General features: G+C 37.4%; 13 non-coding genes across 13 annotated transcripts; all 13 read left to right on the plus strand.

Annotated features, from left to right (window-relative positions):
* The first annotated feature begins 1,625 nt into the window (after window positions 1-1,625).
* Window positions 1,626-1,697, plus strand: TRNAC-GCA (transfer RNA cysteine (anticodon GCA)). Its single transcript has one exon. It is a non-coding gene; the product is annotated as a tRNA-Cys (tRNA).
* A 1,010-nt stretch (window positions 1,698-2,707) lies between these two features.
* TRNAC-GCA (transfer RNA cysteine (anticodon GCA)) lies at window positions 2,708-2,779 on the plus strand. The gene has a single exon. It is a non-coding gene; the product is annotated as a tRNA-Cys (tRNA).
* Window positions 2,780-3,787: 1,008 nt separating this feature from the next.
* Window positions 3,788-3,859, plus strand: TRNAC-GCA (transfer RNA cysteine (anticodon GCA)). The gene has a single exon. It is a non-coding gene; the product is annotated as a tRNA-Cys (tRNA).
* Window positions 3,860-5,952: 2,093 nt separating this feature from the next.
* TRNAC-GCA (transfer RNA cysteine (anticodon GCA)) lies at window positions 5,953-6,024 on the plus strand. The gene has a single exon. It is a non-coding gene; the product is annotated as a tRNA-Cys (tRNA).
* Window positions 6,025-7,034: 1,010 nt separating this feature from the next.
* TRNAC-GCA (transfer RNA cysteine (anticodon GCA)) lies at window positions 7,035-7,106 on the plus strand. The gene has a single exon. It is a non-coding gene; the product is annotated as a tRNA-Cys (tRNA).
* A 2,091-nt stretch (window positions 7,107-9,197) lies between these two features.
* TRNAC-GCA (transfer RNA cysteine (anticodon GCA)) lies at window positions 9,198-9,269 on the plus strand. Its single transcript has one exon. It is a non-coding gene; the product is annotated as a tRNA-Cys (tRNA).
* A 1,010-nt stretch (window positions 9,270-10,279) lies between these two features.
* On the plus strand, window positions 10,280-10,351 carry TRNAC-GCA (transfer RNA cysteine (anticodon GCA)). The gene has a single exon. It is a non-coding gene; the product is annotated as a tRNA-Cys (tRNA).
* A 2,090-nt stretch (window positions 10,352-12,441) lies between these two features.
* On the plus strand, window positions 12,442-12,513 carry TRNAC-GCA (transfer RNA cysteine (anticodon GCA)). Its single transcript has one exon. It is a non-coding gene; the product is annotated as a tRNA-Cys (tRNA).
* A 1,012-nt stretch (window positions 12,514-13,525) lies between these two features.
* TRNAC-GCA (transfer RNA cysteine (anticodon GCA)) lies at window positions 13,526-13,597 on the plus strand. Its single transcript has one exon. It is a non-coding gene; the product is annotated as a tRNA-Cys (tRNA).
* Window positions 13,598-14,607: 1,010 nt separating this feature from the next.
* On the plus strand, window positions 14,608-14,679 carry TRNAC-GCA (transfer RNA cysteine (anticodon GCA)). Its single transcript has one exon. It is a non-coding gene; the product is annotated as a tRNA-Cys (tRNA).
* A 2,082-nt stretch (window positions 14,680-16,761) lies between these two features.
* On the plus strand, window positions 16,762-16,833 carry TRNAC-GCA (transfer RNA cysteine (anticodon GCA)). The gene has a single exon. It is a non-coding gene; the product is annotated as a tRNA-Cys (tRNA).
* A 1,011-nt stretch (window positions 16,834-17,844) lies between these two features.
* TRNAC-GCA (transfer RNA cysteine (anticodon GCA)) lies at window positions 17,845-17,916 on the plus strand. The gene has a single exon. It is a non-coding gene; the product is annotated as a tRNA-Cys (tRNA).
* Window positions 17,917-20,012: 2,096 nt separating this feature from the next.
* Window positions 20,013-20,084, plus strand: TRNAC-GCA (transfer RNA cysteine (anticodon GCA)). Its single transcript has one exon. It is a non-coding gene; the product is annotated as a tRNA-Cys (tRNA).
* The last annotated feature ends 1,235 nt before the right edge of the window (window positions 20,085-21,319 follow it).

The following is a 21,319-nucleotide window of genomic DNA, read 5'->3' on the forward strand; positions in this document are numbered from 1 at the left end:
TTAAAAGCTCTGCCTACGTGCAAGATGTACGAACTATCATTGCAGTTGCAAGAAGGCTGGTCTGAAGAATCAGGCCATTTGCAAATGCAAAATGGCTTTTTCTGATGTATTAAATGGAAGGTATTCGAAAGGGGTGTTTGGGTGTACCTTCCAAATACTGAATTGTAGTGGTACGTAGAAATGTTTTTCCACCATAATTTGGACCAAAACAATCATACTTCATCACCATCTCACTGATTGTGGTAACCAATCCTCAAATGATAAGGTGTCCCGTAAAAACCACTTCCCCTTTAAGAATGTTTCAAACCAATCATTGTATGTAGAGGCATTGGTCCTATGTACCACTGCCTATTCAAATAAAATAACAATGAAACAAATAAATCTGTTTTTTAAATGATCCAGTTTTCCTTTAATAAATAATGTTAAGGACTACTTCTCCTGTTCCACCGTTTCAAGGTTGTACTTTCTGGCACAACTTAGGATGATCCTCACACTCTTTCAATATGTACTGATATTTTGTCATTCTGATTTTACTGAAAAGCTGGGGATATAGCTCAGTGGTAGAGCAATTGACTGCAGATCAAGAGGTCCCTGGTTCAAATTTGGTTGTCCCCTTTCCCTATTTTGATTCTGTTGTTTGTAATTTGGACTTTTCATCAATTCCATTTGGATTATCTTTGACAGAGTCAGTGTTCCCTTGGATATTGCACTTTAATAGCATTTCAGTGTTTCCTGCTCAAAACCTGTAAGTAAATGCAGTTTTTAACACTCGGCTTGGTATTCCCTTTGGGAAATTTCTGAAACATCATTGATCAATTTTGGAATTCGGCTCTTCCTTTCACAGCACTAAACAAAGGGAATGGACTATGAAACCAATTGACAATGTTGTTATAATGTTTGGTGCTTTCTTGTATTGCACTGAAGAAATGGCGTATAAAACTTGGCAGTGGAGCAGTCAATCTATTTCTCATTTCACCTGTGTCTTCAGTCTTACATATATTCCACCTCTTCTCTGTGCATGCAAAGTATGTGTTTGTTTGAAGCACTTCATTTTTGTGCAACGTAGGAACTATTTAATTTCTCCTTAAAAGCTCTGCCTACGTGCAAGATGTACGAACTATCATTGCAGTTGCAAGAAGGCTGGTCTGAAGAATCAGGCCATTTGCAAATGCAAAATGGCTTTTTCTGATGTAATAAATGGAAGGTATTCGAAAGGGGTGTTTGGGTGTACCTTCCAAATACTGAATTGTAGTGGTACGTAGAAATGTTTTTCCACCATAATTTGGCCCAAAACAATCATACTTCATCACCATCTCACTGATTGTGGTAACCAATCCTCAAATGATAAGGTGTCCCGTAAAAACCTCTTCCCCTTTAAGAATGTTTCAAACCAATCATTGTATGTAGAGGCATTGGTCCTATGTACCACTGCCTATTCAAATAAAATAACAATGAAACAAATATCTGTTTTTTAAATGATCCAGTTTTCCTTTAATAAATAATATTAAGGACTATTTCTCCTGTTCCACAGTTTCAAGGTTGTACTTTCCGGAACAACTTAGTATGATCCACTCACTCTTTCATGATGTACTGATATTTTGTAATTCTGATTTTACTGTAAAGCTGGGGATATAGCTCAGTGGTAGAGCATTTGACTGCAGATCAAGAGGTCCCTGGTTCAAATCCGGGTGTCCCCTCACCCTATTTTGATTCTGTTGTTTGTAATTGGGACTTTTCATCAATTCCATTTGGATCATCTTTGACAGAGTCAGTGTTCCCTTGGATATTGCACTTTAATAGCATTTCAGTGTTTCCTGCTCAAAACCTGTGAGTAAATGCAGTTTTTAACACTCGGCTTGGTATTCCCTTTGGGAAATTTCTGTAACATCATTGATCAATTTTGAAATTCGGCTCTTCCTTTCACAGCACTAAACAAAGGGAATGGACTATGAAACCAATTGACAACTTTGTTATACTGTTTGGTGCTTTCTTGTATTGCACTGAAGAAATGGCGTATAAAACTTGGCAGCGAAGCAGTCAATCTATTTCTCATTTCACCTCTGTATTCAGTCTTAGATATATTTCACCTCTTCTCTGTGCATGCAAAGTATGTGTTTGTTTGAAGCACTTCATTTTTGTACAACGTAGGAACTATTTAATTTCTCCTGAAAAGGTCTGCCTACTTGCAAGATGTACGAACTATCATTGCAGTTGCAAGAAGGGTGATCTGAAGAATCAGGCCATTTGCAAACGCAAAATGGCTTTTTCTGATGTATTAAATGGAAGGTATTCAAAAGGGGTGTTTGGGTGTACCTTCCAAATACCGAATTGTAGTGGTACGTAGAAATGTTTTTCCACCATAATTTGGCCAAAACAATCATACTTCATCACCATCTCCGTGATTGTGGTAACCAATCCTCAAATGATAAGGTGTCCCGTAAAAACCTCTTCCACTTTAAGAATGTTTCAAAACAATCATTGTATGTAGAGGCATTGGTCCTATGTACCACTGCCTATTCAAATAAAATAACAATTAAACAAATAAATCTGTTTTTAAATGATCCAGTTTTCCTTTAATAAATAATATTAAGGACTACTTCTCCTGTTCCACAGTTTCAAGGTTGTACTTTCTGGCACAACTTAGTATGATCCTCACACTCTTTCATGATGTACTGATATTTTGTCATTCTTATTTTACTGAAAAGCTGGGGATATAGCTCAGTGGTAGAGCATTTGACTGCAAATCAAGAGGTCCCTGGTTCAAATCCGGGTGTTCCCTCACCCTATTTTGATTCGGTTGTTTGTAATTGGGACTTTTCATCAATTCCATTTGGATCATCTTTGACTGAGTCAGTGTTCCCTTGGATATTGCACTTTAATAGCATTTCAGTGTTTCCTGCTCAAAGCCTGTGAGTAAATGCAGTTTTTAACACTCGGCTTGGTATTCCCTTTGGGAAATTTCTGAAACATTGATCAATTTTGGAATTCGGCTCTTCCTTTCACAGCACTAAACAAAGGGAGTGGACTATGAAACCAATTGACAACTTTGTTATACTGTTTGGTGCTTTCTTGTATTGCACTGAAGAAATGACGTATAAAACTTGGCAGCGAAGCAGTCAATTTATTTCTCATTTCACCTTTGTCTTCAGTCTTACATATATTCCACCTCTTCTCTGTGCATGCAAAGTATGTGTTTGTTTGAAGCACTTCACTTTTTGTGCAACCTAGGAACTATTTAATTTCTCCTTAAAAGCTCTGCCTACATGCAAGATGTACGAACTATCTTTGCAGTTGCAAGAAGGCTGGTCTGAAGAATCAGGCTATTTGCAAACGCAAAGTGGCTTTTTCTGATGTATTAAATGGAAGGTATTCGAAAGGGGTGTTTGTGTGTACCTTCCAAATACCGAATTGTAGTGGTACGTACAAATGTTTTTCCACCATAATTTGGCCCAAATCAATCATACTTCATCACCATCTCAGTAATTGTGGTAACCAATCCTCAAATGATAAGTTGTCCCGTAAAAACCTCTTCCCCTTTAAAAATGTTTCAAAACAATCATTGTATGTAGAGGCATTGGTCCAATGTACGACTGCCTATTCAAATAAAATAACAATGAAACAAATATTTTTTTTTTAAATGATCCAGTTTTCCTTTATTAAATAATATTAAGGACTACTTCTCCTGTTCCACAGTTTCAAGGTTGTACTTTCTGGCACAACTTAGTATGATCCTCACACTCTTTCATGATGTACTGATATTTTGCCATTCTGATTTTACTGAAAAGCTGGGGATATAGCTCAGTGGTAGAGCATTTGACTGCAGGTCAAGAGGTCCCTGGTTCAAATCCGGGTGTCCCCTCACCCTATTTTGATTCTGTTGTTTGTAATTGGGACTTTTCATCAATTGCATTTGGATCATCTTTGACAGGCTCAGTTTTCCCTTGGATATTGCACTTTAATAGCATTTCAGTGTTTCCTGCTCAAAACCTGTGAGTAAATGCAGTTTTTAACACTCGGTTTGGTATTCCCTTTGGGAAATTTCTGAAACATCATTGATCAATTTTGGAATTCGGCTCTTCCTTTCACAGCACTAAACAAAGGGAATGGACTATGAAACCAATTGACAACTTTGTTATACTGTTTGGCGCTTTCTTGTATTGTACTGAAGAAATGGCGTATAAAACTTGGCAGCGAAGCAGTCAATCTATTTCTCATTTCACCTGTGTCTTCAGTCTTACATATATTCCACCTCTTCTCTGTGCATGCAAAGTATGTGTTTGTTTGAAGCACTTCATTTTTGTGCAACGTAGGAACTATTTAATTTCTCCTTAAAAGCTCTGCCTACGTGCAAGATGTACGAACTATCATTGCAGTTGCAAGAAGGCTGGTCTGAAGAATCAGGCCATTTGCAAACGCAAAATGACTTTTTCTGATGTATTAAATGGAAGGTATTCGAAAGGGGTGTTTGGGTGTACCTTCCAAATACCGAATTGTAGTGGTACGTAGAAATGTTTTTCCACCATAATTTGGCCAAAACAATCATACTTCATCACCATCTCCGTGATTGTGGTAACAAATCCTCAAATGATAAGGTGTCCCGTAAAAACCTCTACCCCTTTAAGAATGTTTCAAAACAATCATTGTATGTAGAGGCATTGGTCCTATGTACCACTGCCTATTCAAATAAAATAACAATGAAACAAATAAATCTGTTTTTTAAATGATCCAGTTTTCCTTTAATAAATAATGTTAAGGACTACTTCTCCTGTTCCACCGTTTCAAGGTTGTACTTTCTGGCACAACTTAGTATGATCCTCACACTCTTTCAATATGTACTGATATTTTGTCATTCTGATTTTACTGAAAAGCTGGGGATATAGCTCAGTGGTAGAGCAATTGACTGCAGATCAAGAGGTCCCTGGTTCAAATTTGGTTGTCCCCTTTCCCTATTTTGATTCTGTTGTTTGTAATTTGGACTTTTCATCAATTCCATTTGGATTATCTTTGACAGAGTCAGTGTTCCCTTGGATATTGCACTTTAATAGCATTTCAGTGTTTCCTGCTCAAAACCTGTAAGTAAATGCAGTTTTTAACACTCGGCTTGGTATTCCCTTTGGGAAATTTCTGAAACATCATTGATCAATTTTGGAATTCGGCTCTTCCTTTCACAGCACTAAACAAAGGGAATGGACTATGAAACCAATTGACAATGTTGTTATACTGTTTGGTGCTTTCTTGTATTGCACTGAAGAAATGGCGTATAAAACTTGGCAGTGGAGCAGTCAATCTATTTCTCATTTCACCTGTGTCTTCAGTCTTACATATATTCCACCTCTTCTCTGTGCATGCAAAGTATGTGTTTGTTTGAAGCACTTCATTTTTGTGCAACGTAGGAACTATTTAATTTCTCCTTAAAAGCTCTGCCTACGTGCAAGATGTACGAACTATCATTGCAGTTGCAAGAAGGCTGGTCTGAAGAATCAGGCCATTTGCAAATGCAAAATGGCTTTTTCTGATGTATTAAATGGAAGGTATTCGAAAGGGGTGTTTGGGTGTACCTTCCAAATACTGAATTGTAGTGGTACGTAGAAATGTTTTTCCACCATAATTTGGCCCAAAACAATCATACTTCATCACCATCTCACTGATTGTGGTAACCAATCCTCAAATGATAAGGTGTCCCGTAAAAACCTCTTCCCCTTTAAGAATGTTTCAAACCAATCATTGTATGTAGAGGCATTGGTCCTATGTACCACTGCCTATTCAAATAAAATAACAATGAAACAAATATCTGTTTTTTAAATGATCCAGTTTTCCTTTAATAAATAATATTAAGGACTATTTCTCCTGTTCCACAGTTTCAAGGTTGTACTTTCCGGAACAACTTAGTATGATCCACTCACTCTTTCATGATGTACTGATATTTTGTAATTCTGATTTTACTGTAAAGCTGGGGATATAGCTCAGTGGTAGAGCATTTGACTGCAGATCAAGAGGTCCCTGGTTCAAATCCGGGTGTCCCCTCACCCTATTTTGATTCTGTTGTTTGTAATTGGGACTTTTCATCAATTCCATTTGGATCATCTTTGACAGAGTCAGTGTTCCCTTGGATATTGCACTTTAATAGCATTTCAGTGTTTCCTGCTCAAAACCTGTGAGTAAATGCAGTTTTTAACACTCGGCTTGGTATTCCCTTTGGGAAATTTCTGTAACATCATTGATCAATTTTGAAATTCGGCTCTTCCTTTCACAGCACTAAACAAAGGGAATGGACTATGAAACCAATTGACAACTTTGTTATACTGTTTGGTGCTTTCTTGTATTGCACTGAAGAAATGGCGTATAAAACTTGGCAGCGAAGCAGTCAATCTATTTCTCATTTCACCTCTGTATTCAGTCTTAGATATATTTCACCTCTTCTCTGTGCATGCAAAGTATGTGTTTGTTTGAAGCACTTCATTTTTGTACAACGTAGGAACTATTTAATTTCTCCTGAAAAGGTCTGCCTACTTGCAAGATGTACGAACTATCATTGCAGTTGCAAGAAGGGTGATCTGAAGAATCAGGCCATTTGTAAACGCAAAATGGCTTTTTCTGATGTATTAAATGGAATTTATTCGAAAGGGGTGTTTGGGTGTACCTTCCAAATACCGAATTGTAGTGGTACGTAGAAATGTTTTTCCACCATAATTTGGCCAAAACAATCATACTTCATCACCATCTCCGTGATTGTGGTAACCAATCCTCAAATGATAAGGTGTCCCGTAAAAACCTCTTCCACTTTAAGAATGTTTCAAAACAATCATTGTATGTAGAGGCATTGGTCCTATGTACCACTGCCTATTCAAATAAAATAACAATTAAACAAATAAATCTGTTTTTAAATGATCCAGTTTTCCTTTAATAAATAATATTAAGGACTACTTCTCCTGTTCCACAGTTTCAAGGTTGTACTTTCTGGCACAACTTAGTATGATCCTCACACTCTTTCATGATGTACTGATATTTTGTCATTCTTACTTTACTGAAAAGCTGGGGATATAGCTCAGTGGTAGAGCATTTGACTGCAAATCAAGAGGTCCCTGGTTCAAATCCGGGTGTTCCCTCACCCTATTTTGATTCGGTTGTTTGTAATTGGGACTTTTCATCAATTCCATTTGGATCATCTTTGACTGAGTCAGTGTTCCCTTGGATATTGCACTTTAATAGCATTTCAGTGTTTCCTGCTCAAAGCCTGTGAGTAAATGCAGTTTTTAACACTCGGCTTGGTATTCCCTTTGGGAAATTTCTGAAACATTGATCAATTTTGGAATTCGGCTCTTCCTTTCACAGCACTAAACAAAGGGAGTGGACTATGAAACCAATTGACAACTTTGTTATACTGTTTGGTGCTTTCTTGTATTGCACTGAAGAAATGACGTATAAAACTTGGCAGCGAAGCAGTCAATTTATTTCTCATTTCACCTTTGTCTTCAGTCTTACATATATTCCACTTCTTCTCTGTGCATGCAAAGTATGTGTTTGTTTGAAGCACTTCACTTTTTGTGCAACCTAGGAACTATTTAATTTCTCCTTAAAAGCTCTGCCTACATGCAAGATGTACGAACTATCTTTGCAGTTGCAAGAAGGCTGGTCTGAAGAATCAGGCTATTTGCAAACGCAAAGTGGCTTTTTCTGATGTATTAAATGGAAGGTATTCGAAAGGGGTGTTTGTGTGTACCTTCCAAATACCGAATTGTAGTGGTACGTACAAATGTTTTTCCACCATAATTTGGCCCAAATCAATCATACTTCATCACCATCTCAGTAATTGTGGTAACCAATCCTCAAATGATAAGTTGTCCCGTAAAAACCTCTTCCCCTTTAAAAATGTTTCAAAACAATCATTGTATGTAGAGGCATTGGTCCAATGTACGACTGCCTATTCAAATAAAATAACAATGAAACAAATATCTGTTTTTTAAATGATCCAGTTTTCCTTTATTAAATAATATTAAGGACTACTTCTCCTGTTCCACAGTTTCAAGGTTGTACTTTCTGGCACCACTTAGTATGATCCTCACACTCTTTCATGATGTACTGATATTTTGCCATTCTGATTTTACTGAAAAGCTGGGGATATAACTCAGTGGTAGAGCATTTGACTGCAGATCAAGAGGTCCCTGGTTCAAATCCGGGTGTCCCCTCACCCTATTTTGATTCTGTTGTTTGTAATTGGGACTTTTCATCAATTGCATTTGGATCATCTTTGACAGGCTCAGTTTTCCCTTGGATATTGCACTTTAATAGCATTTCAGTGTTTCCTGCTCAAAACCTGTGAGTAAATGCAGTTTTTAACACTCGGTTTGGTATTCCCTTTGGGAAATTTCTGAAACATCATTGATCAATTTTGGAATTCGGCTCTTCCTTTCACAGCACTAAAAAAAGGGAATGGACTATGAAACCAATTGAGAACTTTGTTATACTGTTTGGTGCTTTCTTGTATTGCACTGAAGAAATGGCGTATAAAACTTGGCAGCGAAGCAGTCAATCTATTTCTCATTTCACCTGTGTCTTCAGTCTTACATATATTCCACCTCTTCTCTGTGCATGCAAAGTATGTGTTTGTTTGAAGCACTTCATTTTTGTGCAACGTAGGATCTATTTAATTTCTCCTTAAAAGCTCTGCCTACGTGCAAGATGTACGAACTATCATTGCAGTTGCAAGAAGGCTGGTCTGAAGAATCAGGCCATTTGCAAACGCAAAATGACTTTTTCTGATGTATTAAATGGAAGGTATTCGAAAGGGGTGTTTGGGTGTACCTTCGAAATACCGAATTGTAGTGGTACGTAGAAATGTTTTTCCATCATAATTTGGCCAAAACAATCATACTTCATCACCATCTCCGTGATTGTGGTAACAAATCCTCAAATGATAAGGTGTCCCGTAAAAACCTCTACCCCTTTAAGAATGTTTCAAAACAATCATTGTATGTAGAGGCATTGATCCTATGTACCACTGCCTATTCAAATAAAATAACAATGAAACAAATAAATCTGTTTTTTAAATGATCCAGTTTTCCTTTAATAAATAATGTTAAGGACTACTTCTCCTGTTCCACCGTTTCAAGGTTGTACTTTCTGGCACAACTTAGTATGATCCTCACACTCTTTCAATATGTACTGATATTTTGTCATTCTGATTTTACTGAAAAGCTGGGGATATAGCTCAGTGGTAGAGCATTTGACTGCAGATCAAGAGGTCCCTGGTTCAAATCCGGTTGTCCCCTTACCCTATTTTGATTCTGTTGTTTGTAATTTGGACTTTTCATCAATTCCATTTGGATTATCTTTGACAGAGTCAGTGTTCCCTTGGATATTGCACTTTAATAGCATTTCAGTGTTTCCTGCTCAAAACCTGTAAGTAGATGCAGTTTTTAACACTCGGCTTGGTATTCCCTTTGGGAAATTTCTGAAACATCATTGATCAATTTTGGAATTCGGCTCTTCCTTTCACAGCACTAAACAAAGGGAATGGACTATGAAACCAATTGACAATGTTGTTATACTGTTTGGTGCTTTCTTGTATTGCACTGAAGAAATGGCGTATAAAACTTGGCAGCGGAGCAGTCAATCTATTTCTCATTTCACCTGTGTCTTCAGTCTTACATATATTCCACCTCTTCTCTGTGCATGCAAAGTATGTGTTTGTTTGAAGCACTTCATTTTTGTGCAACGTAGGAACTATTTAATTTCTCCTTAAAAGCTCTGCCTACGTGCAAGATGTACGAACTATCATTGCAGTTGCAAGAAGGCTGGTCTGAAGAATCAGGCCATTTGCAAACGCAAAATGGCTTTTTCTGATGTATTAAATGGAAGGTATTCGAAAGGGGTGTTTGGGTGTACCTTCCAAATACTGAATTGTAGTGGTACGTAGAAATGTTTTTCCACCATAATTTGGCCCAAAACAATCATACTTCATCACCATCTCACTAATTGTGGTAACCAATCCTCAAATGATAAGGTGTCCCGTAAAAACCTCTTCCTCTTTAAGAATGTTTCAAAACAATCATTGTATGTAGAGGCATTGGTCCTATGTACCACTGCCTATTCAAATAAAATAACAATGAAACACATATCTGTTTTTTAAATGATCCAGTTTTCCTTTAATAAATAATATTAAGGACTATTTCTCCTGTTCCACAGTTTCAAGGTTGTACTTTCCGGAACAACTTAGTATGATCCACTCACTCTTTCATGATGTACTGATATTTTGTCATTCTGATTTTACTGTAAAGCTGGGGATATAGCTCAGTGGTAGAGCATTTGACTGCAGATCAAGAGGTCCCTGGTTCAAATCCAGGTGTCCCCTCACCCTATTTTGATTCTGTTGTTTGTAATTGGGAAGTTTCATCAATTCCATTTGGATCATCTTTGACAGAGTCAGTGTTCCCTTGGATATTGCACTTTAATAGCATTTCAGTGTTTCCTGCTCAAAACCTGTGAGTACATGCAGTTTTTAACACTCGGCTTGATATTCCCTTTGAGAAATTTCTGTAACATCATTGATCAATTTTGGAATTCGGCTCTTCCTTTCACAGCACTAAACAAAGGGAATGGACTATGAAACCAATTGACAACTTTGTTATACTGTTTGGTGCTTTCTTGTATTGCACTGAAGAAATGGCGTATAAAACTTGGCAGCAAAGCAGTCAATCTATTTCTCATTTCACCTCTGTCTTCAGTCTTACATATATTTCACCTCTTCTCTGTGCATGCAAAGTATGTGTTTGTTTGAAGCACTTCATTTTTGTGCAACGTAGGAACTATTTAATTTCTCCTTAAAAGCTCTGCCTACTTGCAAGATGTACGAACTATCATTGCAGTTGCAAGAAGGCTGGTCTGAAGAATCAGGCCATTTGCAAACGCAAAATGGCTTTTTCTGATGTATTAAATGGAAGGTATTCGAAAGGGGTGTTTGGGTGTACCTTCCAAATACCGAATGTAGTGGTACGTAGAAATGTTTTTCCACCATAATTTGGCCAAAACAATCATACTTCATCACCATCTCCGTGATTGTGGTAACCAATCCTCAAATGATAAGGTGTCCCGTAAAAACCTCTTCCCCTTTAAGAATGTTTCAAAACAATCATTGTATGTAGAGGCATTGGTCCTATGTACCACTGCCTATTCAAATAAAATAACAATGAAACAAATAAATCTGGTTTTAAATGATCCAGTTTTCCTTTAATAAAAAATATTAACGACTACTTCTCCTGTTCCATAGTTTCAAGGTTGTACTTTCTGGCACAACTTAGTATGATCCTCACACTCTTTCATGATGTACTGATATTTTGTCATTCTTATTTTACTGAAAAGCTGGGGATATAGCTCAGTGGTTAAGCATTTGACTGCAGATCAAGAGGTCCCTGGTTCAAATCCAGGTGTCCCCTCACCCTATTTTGATTCTGTTGTTTGTAATTGGGACTTTTCATCAATTCCATTTGGATCATCTTTGACTGAGTCAGTGTTCCCTTGGATATTGCACTTTAATAGCATTTCAGTGTTTCCTGCTCAAAGCCTGTGAGTAAATGCAGTTTTTAACACTCGGCTTGGTATTCCCTTTGGGAAATTTCTGAAACATTGATCAATTTTGGAATTCGGCTCTTCCTTTCACAGCACTAAACAAAGGGAATGGACTATGAAACCAATTGACAACTTTGTTATACTGTTTGGTGCTTTCTTGTATTGCACTGAAGAAATGGCGTATAAAACTTGGCAGCGAAGCAGTCAATCTATTTCTCATTTCACCTTTGTCTTCAGTCTTACATATATTCCACCTCTTCTCTGTGCATACAAAGTATGTGTTTGTTTGAAGCACTTCACTTTTTGTGCAACCTAGGAACTATTTAATTTCTCCTTAAAAGCTCTGCCTACGTGCAAGATGTACGAACTATCTTTGCAGTTGCAAGAAGGCTTTTCTGAAGAATCAGGCTATTTGCAAACGCAAAGTGGCTTTTTCTGATGTATTAAATGGAAGGTATTCGAAAGGGGTGTTTGGGTGTACCTTCCAAATACCGAATTGTAGTGGTACGTAGAAATGTTTTTCCACCATAATTTGGCCAAAACAATCATACTTCATCACCATCTCCGTGATTGTGGTAACAAATCCTCAAATGATAAGGTGTCCCGTAAAAACCTCTACCCCTTTAAGAATGTTTCAAAACAATCATTGTATGTAGAGGCATTGGTCCTATGTACCACTGCCTATTCAAATAAAATAACAATGAAACAAATAAATCTGTTTTTTAAAAGATCCAGTTTTCCTTTAATAAATAATGTTAAGGACTACTTCTCCTGTTCCACCGTTTCAAGGTTGTACTTTCTGGCACAACTTAGTATGATCCTCACACTCTTTCAATATGTACTGATATTTTGTCATTCTGATTTTACTGAAAAGCTGGGGATATAGCTCAGTGGTAGAGCATTTGACTGCAGATCAAGAGGTCCCTGGTTCAAATCCGGTTGTCCCCTTACCCTATTTTGATTCTGTTGTTTGTAATTTGGACTTTTCATCAATTCCATTTGGATTATCTTTGACAGAGTCAGTGTTTCCTTGGATATTGCACTTTAATAGCATTTCAGTGTTTCCTGCTCAAAACCTGTGAGTAAATGCAGTTTTTTAACACTCGGCTTGGTATTCCCTTTGGGAAATTTCTGAAACATCATTGATCAATTTTGGAATTCGGCTCTTCCTTTCACAGCACTAAACAAAGGGAATGGACTATGAAACCAATTGACAATGTTGTTATACTGTTTGATGCTTTGTTGTATTGCACTGAAGAAATGGCGTATAAAACTTGGCAGCGGAGCAGTCAATCTATTTCTCATTTCACCTGTGTCTTCAGTCTTACATATATTCCACCTCTTCTCTGTGCATGCAAAGTATGTGTTTGTTTGAAGCACTTCATTTTTGTGCAACGTAGGAACTATTTAATTTCTCCTTAAAAGCTCTGCCTACGTGCAAGATGTACGAACTATCATTGCAGTTGCAAGAAGGCTGGTCTGAAGAATCAGGCCATTTGCAAACGCAAAATGGCTTTTTCTGATGTATTAAATGGAAGGTATTCGAAAGGGGTGTTTGGGTGTACCTTCCAAATACTGAATTGTAGTGGTACGTAGAAATGTTTTTCCACAATAATTTGGCCCAAAACAATCATACTTCATCACCATCTCACTAATTGTGGTAACCAATCCTCAAATAATAAGGTGTCCCGTAAAAACCTCTTCCCCTTTAAGAATGTTTCAAAACAATCATTGTATGTAGAGGCATTGGTCCTATGTACCACTGCCTATTCAAATAAAATAACAATGAAACAAATATCTGTTTTTTTAAATGATCCAGTTTTCCTTTAATAAATAATATTAAGGACTATTTCTCCTGTTCCACAGTTTCAAGGTTGTACTTTCCTGAACAACTTAGTATGATCCACTCACTCTTTCATGATGTACTGATATTTTGTCATTCTGTTTTTACTGTAAAGCTGGGGATATAGCTCAGTGGTAGAGCATTTGACTGCAGATCAAGAGGTCCCTGGTTCAAATCCGGGTGTCCCCTCGCCCTATTTTGATTCTGTTGTTTGTAATTGCGACTTTTCATCAATTCCATTTGGATCATCTTTGACAGAGTCGGTGTTCCCTTGGATATTGCACTTTAATAGCATTTCAGTGTTTCCTGCTCAAAACCTGTGAGTAAATGCAGTTTTTAACACTCGGCTTGGTATTCCCTTTGGGAAATTTCTGTAACATCATTGATCAATTTTGGAATTCGGCTCTTCCTTTCACAGCACTAAACAAAGGGAATGGACTATGAAACCAATTGACAACTTTGTTATACTGTTTGGTGCTTTCTTGTATTGCACTGAAGAAATGGCGTATAAAACTTGGCAGCGAAGCAGTCAATCTATTTCTCATTTCACCTCTGTCTTCAGTCTTAGATATATTTCACCTCTTCTCTGTGCATGCAAAGTATGTGTTTGTTTGAAGCACTTCATTTTTGTGAAACGTAGGAACTATTTAATTTCTCCTGAAAAGCTCTGCCTACTTGCAAGATGTACGAACTATCATTGCAGTTGCAAGAAAGCTGATCTGAAGAATCAGGCCATTTGCAAACGCAAAATGGCTTTTTCTGATGTATTAAATGGAAGGTATTCGAAAGGGGTGTTTGGGTGTACCTTCCAAATACCGAATTGTAGTGGTACGTAGAAATGTTTTTCCACCATAATTTGGCCAAAACAATCATACTTCATCACCATCTCCGTGATTGTGGTAACCAATCCTCAAATGATAAGGTGTCCCGTAAAAACCTCTTCCACTTTAAGAATGTTTCAAAACAATCATTGTATGTAGAGGCATTGGTCCTATGTACCACTGCCTATTCAAATAAAATAACAATGAAACAAAGAAATCTGTTTTTAAATGATCCAGTTTTCCTTTAATAAATAATATTAAGGACTACTTCTCCTGTTCCACAGTTTCGAGGTTGTACTTTCTGGCACAACTTAGTATGATCCTCACACTCTTTCATGATGTACTGATATTTTGTCATTCTTATTTTACTGAAAAGCTGGGGATATAGCTCAGTGGTAGAGCGTTTGACTGCAGATTAAGAGGTCCCTGGTTCAAATCCGGGTGTTCCCTCACCCTATTTTGATTCTGTTGTTTGTAATTGGGACTTTTCATCAATTCCATTTGGATCATCTTTGACTGAGTCAGTGTTCCCTTGGATATTGCACTTTAATAGCATTTCAGTGTTTCCTGCTCAAAGCCTGTGAGTAAATGCAGTTTTTAACACTGGGCTTGGTATTCCCTTTGGGAAATTTCTGAAACATCATTGATCAATTTTGGAATTCGGCTCTTCCTTTCACAGCACTAAACAAAGGGAATGGACTATGAAACCAATTGACAACTTTGCTATACTGTTTGGTGCTTTCTTGTATTACACTGAAGAAATGGCGTATAAAACTTGGCAGCGAAGCAGTCAATCTATTTCTCATTTCACCTGTGTCTTCAGTCTTACATATATTCCACCTCTTCTCTGTGCATGCAAATTATGTGTTTGTTTGAAGCACTTCATTTTTGTGCAACCTAGGAACTATTTAATTTCTCCTTAAAAGCTCTGCCTACGTGCAAGATGTACGAACTATCATTGCAGTTGCAAGAAGGCTGGTCTGAAGAATCAGGCCATTTGCAAACGCAAAATGGCTTTTTCTAATGTATTCAATGGAAGGTATTCGAAAGGGGTGTTTGGGTGTACCTTCCAAATACCGAATTGTATTGGTACATAGAAATGTTTTTCCACCATAATTTGGCCAAAACAATCATACTTCATCACCATCTCCGTGATTGTGGTAACCAATCCTCAAATGATAAGGTGTCCCGTAAAAACCTCTTCCCCTTTAAGAATGTTTCAAAACAATCATTGTATGTAGAGGCATTGGTCCTATGTACCACTGCCTATTCAAATAAAATAACAATGAAACAAATAAATCTGTTTTTAAATGATCCAATTTTCCTTTAATAAATAATATTAAGGACTACTTCTCCTGTTCCACAGTTTCAAGGTTGTACTTTCTGGCACAACTTAGTATGATCCTCACACTCTTTCATGATGTACTGATATTTTGTCATTCTGATTGTACTGAAAAGCTGGGGATATAGCTCAGTGGTAGAGCATTTGACTGCAGATCGAGAGGTCCCTGGTTCTAATCCGGGTGTCCCCTCACCCTATTTTGATTCTGTTGTTTGTAATTGGTACTTTTCATCAATTCCATTTGGATCATCTTTGACAGAGTCAGTGTTCCCTTGGATATTAATAGCATTTCAGTGTTTCCTGCTCAAAGCCTGTGAGTAAATGCAGTTTTTAACACTCAGCTTGGTATTCCCTTTGGGAAATTTCTGAAACATTGATCAATTTTGGAATTCGGCTCTTCCTTTCACAGCACTAAACAAAGGGAATGGACTATGAAACCAATTGACAACTTTGTTATACTGTTTGGTGCTTTCTTGTATTGCACTGAAGAAATGACGTATAAAACTTGGCAGCGAAGCAGTCAATCTATTTCTCATTTCACCTTTGTCTTCAGTCTTACATATATTCCACCTCTTCTCTGTGCATGCAAAGTATGTGTTTGTTTGAAGCACTTCACTTTTTGTGCAACCTAGGAACTATTTAATTTCTCCTTAAAAGCTTTGCCTACATGCAAGATGTACGAACTATCTTTGCAGTTGCAAGAAGGCTGGTCTGAAGAATCAGGCTATTTGCAAACGCAAAGTGGCTTTTTCTGATGTATTAAATGGAAGGTATTCGAAAGGGGTGTTTGTGTGTACCTTCCAAATACCGAATTGTAGTGGTACGTACAAATGTTTTTCCACCATAATTTGGCCCAAATCAATCATACTTCATCACCATCTCAGTGATTGTGGTAACCAATCCTCAAATGATAAGTTGTCCCGTAAAACCTCTTCCCCTTTAAAAATGTTTCAAAACAATCATTGTATGTAGAGGCATTGGTCCAATGTACGACTGCCTATTCAAATAAAATGACAATGAAACAAATATCTGTTTTTTAAATGATCCAGTTTTCCTTTATTAAATAATATTAAGGACTACTTCTCCTGTTCCACAGTTTCAAGGTTGTACTTTCTGGCACAACTTAGTATGATACTCACACTCTTTCATGATGTACTGATATTTTGTCATTCTGATTTTACTGAAAAGCTGGGGATATAGCTCAGTGGTAGAGCATTTGACTGCAGATCAAGAGGTCCCTGGTTCAAATCCGGGTGTCCCCTCACCCTATTTTGATTCTGTTGTTTGTAATTGGGACTTTTCATCAATTCCATTTGGATCATCTTTGACAGAGTCAGTGTTCCCTTGGATATTGCACTTTAATAGCATTTCAGTGTTTCCTGCTCAAAACCTGTGAGTAAATGCAGTTTTTAACACTCGGCTTGGTATTCCCTTTGGGAAATTTCTGTAACATCATTGATCAATTTTGGAATTCGGCTCTTCCTTTCACAGCACTAAACAAAGGGAATGGACTATGAAACCAATTGACAACTTTGTTATACTGTTTGGTGCTTTCTTGTATTGCACTGAAGAAATGGCGTATAAAACTTGGCAGCGAAGCAGTCAATCTATTTCTCATTTCACCTGTGTCTTCAGTCTTACATATATTCCACCTCTTCTCTGTGCATGCAAAGTATGTGTTTGTTTGAAGCACTTCATTTTTGTGCAACGTGGGAACTATTTAATTTCTCCTTAAAAGCTCTGCCTACGTGCAAGATGTACGAACTATCATTGCAGTTGGAAGAAGGCTGGTCTGAAGAATCAGGCCATTTGCAAATGCAAAATGACTTTTTCTGATGTATTAAATGGAAGGTATTCGAAAGGGGTGTTTGGGTGTACCTTCCAAATACCGAATTGTAGTGGTACGTAGAAATGTTTTTCCACCATAATTTGGCCAAAACAATCATACTTCATCACCATCTCCGTGATTGTGGTAACAAATCCTCAAATGATAAGGTGTCCCGTAAAAACCTCTACCCCTTTAAGAATGTTTCAAAACAATCATTGTATGTAGAAGCATTGGTCCTATGTACCACTGCCTATTCAAATAAAATAACAATGAAACAAATACATCTGTTTTTTAAATGATCCAGTTTTCCTTTAATAAATAATGTTAAGGACTACTTCTCCTGTTCCACCGTTTCAAGGTTGTACTTTCTGGCACAACTTAGTATGATCCTCACACTCTTTCATGATGTACTGATATTTTGTCATTCTGATTTTACTGTAAAGCTGGGGATATAGCTCAGTGGTAGAGCATTTGACTGCAGATCAAGAGGTCCCTGGTTCAAATCTGGGTGTCCCCTCACCCTATTTTGATTCTGTTGTTTGTAATTGGGACTTTTCATCAATTCCATTTGGATCATCTTTGACAGAGTCAGTGTTCCCTTGGATATTGCACTTTAATAGCATTTCAGTGTTTCCTGCTCAAAACCTGTGAGTAAATGCAGTTTTTAACACTCGGCTTGGTATTCCCTTTGGGAAATTTCTGTAACATCATTGATCAATTTTGGAATTCGGCTCATCCTTTCACAGCACTAAACAAAGGGAATGGACTATGAAACCAATTGACAACTTTGTTATACTGTTTGGTGCTTTCTTGTATTGCACTGAAGAAATGGCGTATAAAACTTGGCAGCGAAGCAGTCAATCTATTTCTCATTTCACCTTTGTCTTCAGTCTTACACATATTCCACCTCTTCTCTATGCATGCAAAGTATGTGTTTGTTTGAAGCACTTCACTTTTTGTGCAACCTAGGAACTATTTAATTTCTCCTTAAAAGCTCTGCCTACGTGCAAGATGTACGAACTATCTTTGCAGTTGCAAGAAGGCTGGTCTGAAGAATCAGGCTATTTGCAAACGCAAAGTGGCTTTTTCTGATGTATTAAATGGAAGGTATTCGAAAGGGGTGTTTGGGTGTACCTTCCAAATACCGAATTGTAGTGGTACGTAGAAATGTTTTTCCACCATAATTTGGCCAAAACAATCATACTTCATCACCATCTCCGTGATTGTGGTAACAAATCCTCAAATGATAAGGTGTCCCGTAAAAACCTCTACCCCTTTAAGAATGTTTCAAAACAATCATTGTATGTAGAGGCATTGGTCCTGTGTACCACTGCCTATTCAAATAAAATAACAATGAAACAAATAAATCTGTTTTTTAAATGATCCAGTTTTCCTTTAATAAATAATGTTAAGGACTACTTCTCCTGTTCCACCGTTTCAAGGTTGTACTTTCTGGCACAACTTAGTATGATCCGCACACTCTTTCAATATGTACTGATATTTTGTCATTCTGATTTTACTGAAAAGCTGGGGATATAGCTCAGTGGTAGAGCATTTGACTGCAGATCAAGATGTCCCTGGTTCTAATCCGGTTGTCCCCTTACCCTATTTTGATTCTGTTGTTTGTAATTTGGACTTTTCATCAATTCCATTTGGATTATCTTTGACAGAGTCAGTGTTCCCTTGGATATTGCACTTTAATAGCATTTCAGTGTTTCCTGCTCAAAACCTGTGAGTAAATGCAGTTTTTAACACTCGGCTTGGTATTCCCTTTGGGAAATTTCTGAAACATCAGTGATCGATTTTGGAATTCGGCTCTTCCTTTCACAGCACTAAACAAAGGGAATGGACTATGAAACCAATTGACAATGTTGTTATACTGTTTGGTGCTTTCTTGTATTGCACTGAAGAAATGGCGTATAAAACTTGGCAGCGGAGCAGTCAATCTATTTCTCATTTCACCTGTGTCTTCAGTCTTACATATATTCCACCTCTTCTCTGTGCATGCAAAGTATGTGTTTGTTTGAAGCACTTCATTTTTGTGCAACGTGGGAACTATTTAATTTCTCCTGAAAAGCTCTGCCTACGTGCAAGATGTACGAACTATCATTGCAGTTGCAAGAAGGCTGGTCTGAAGAATCAGGCCATTTGCAAACGCAAAATGGCTTTTTCTGATGTATTAAATGGAAGGTATTCGAAAGGGGTGTTTGGGTGTACCTTCCAAATACTGAATTGTAGTGGTACGTAGAAATGTTTTTCCACCATAATTTGGCCCAAAACAATCATACTTCATCACCATCTCACTAATTGTGGTAACCAATGCTCAAATGATAAGGTGTCCCGTAAAAACCTCTTCCCCTTTAAGAATGTTTCAAAACAATCATTGTATGTAGATGCATTGGTCCTATGTACCACTGCCTATTCAAATAAAATAACAATGAAACAAATATCTGTTTTTTAAATGATCCAGTTTTCCTTTAATAAATAATATTAAGGACTATTTCTCCTGTTCCACAGTTTCAAGGTTGTACTTTCCGGAACAACTTAGTATGATCCACTCACTCTTTTTTATGATGTACTGATATTTTGTCATTCTGATTTTACTGTAAAGCTGGGGATATAGCTCAGTGGTAGAGCATTTGACTGCAGATCAAGAGGTCCCTGGTTCAAATCCAGGTGTCCCCTCACCCTATTTTGATTCTGTTGTTTGTAATTGGGAAGTTTCATCAATTCCATTTGGATCATCTTTGACAGAGTCAGTGTTCCCTTGGATATTGCACTTTAATAGCATTTCAGTGTTTCCTGCTCAAAACCTGTGAGTACATGCAGTTTTTAACACTCGGCTTGATATTCCCTTTGAGAAATTTCTGTAACATCATTGATCAATTTTGGAATTCGGCTCTTCCTTTCACAGCACTAAACAAAGGGAATGGACTATGAAACCAATTGACAACTTTGTTATACTGTTTGGTGCTTTCTTGTATTGCACTGAAGAACTGGCGTATAAAACTTGGCAGCAAAGCAGTCAATCTATTTCTCATTTCACCTCTGTCTTCAGTCTTACATATATTTCACCTCTTCTCTGTGCATGCAAAGTATGTGTTTGTTTGAAGCACTTCATTTTTGTGCAACGTAGGAACTATTTAATTTCTCCTTAAAAGCTCTGCCTACTTGCAAGATGTACGAACTATCATTGCAGTTGCAAGAAGGCTGGTCTGAAGAATCAGGCCATTTGCAAACGCAAAATGGCTTTTTCTGATGTATTAAATGGAAGGTATTCGAAAGGGGTGTTTGGGTGTACCTTCCAAATACCGAATGTAGTGGTACGTAGAAATGTTTTTCCACCATAATTTGGCCAAAACAATCATACTTCATCACCATCTCCGTGATTGTGGTAACCAATCCTCAAATGATAAGGTGTCCCGTAAAAACCTCTTCCCCTTTAAGAATGTTTCAAAACAATCATTGTATGTAGAGGCATTGGTCCTATGTACCACTGCCTATTCAAATAAAATAACAATGAAACAAATAAATCTGGTTTTAAATGATCCAGTTTTCCTTTAATAAAAAATATTAACGACTACTTCTCCTGTTCCATAGTTTCAAGGTTGTACTTTCTGGCACAACTTAGTATGATCCTCACACTCTTTCATGATGTACTGATATTTTGTCATTCTTATTTTACTGAAAAGCTGGGGATATAGCTCAGTGGTTAAGCATTTGACTGCAGATCAAGAGGTCCCTGGTTCAAATCCAGGTGTCCCCTCACCCTATTTTGATTCTGTTGTTTGTAATTGGGACTTTTCATCAATTCCATTTGGATCATCTTTGACTGAGTCAGTGTTCCCTTGGATATTGCACTTTAATAGCATTTCAGTGTTTCCTGCTCAAAGCCTGTGAGTAAATGCAGTTTTTAACAC

This window comes from Lissotriton helveticus, chromosome 1_2 (assembly GCF_964261635.1).
Source record: "Lissotriton helveticus chromosome 1_2, aLisHel1.1, whole genome shotgun sequence".
Lineage (NCBI taxonomy): Eukaryota > Metazoa > Chordata > Amphibia > Caudata > Salamandridae > Lissotriton > Lissotriton helveticus.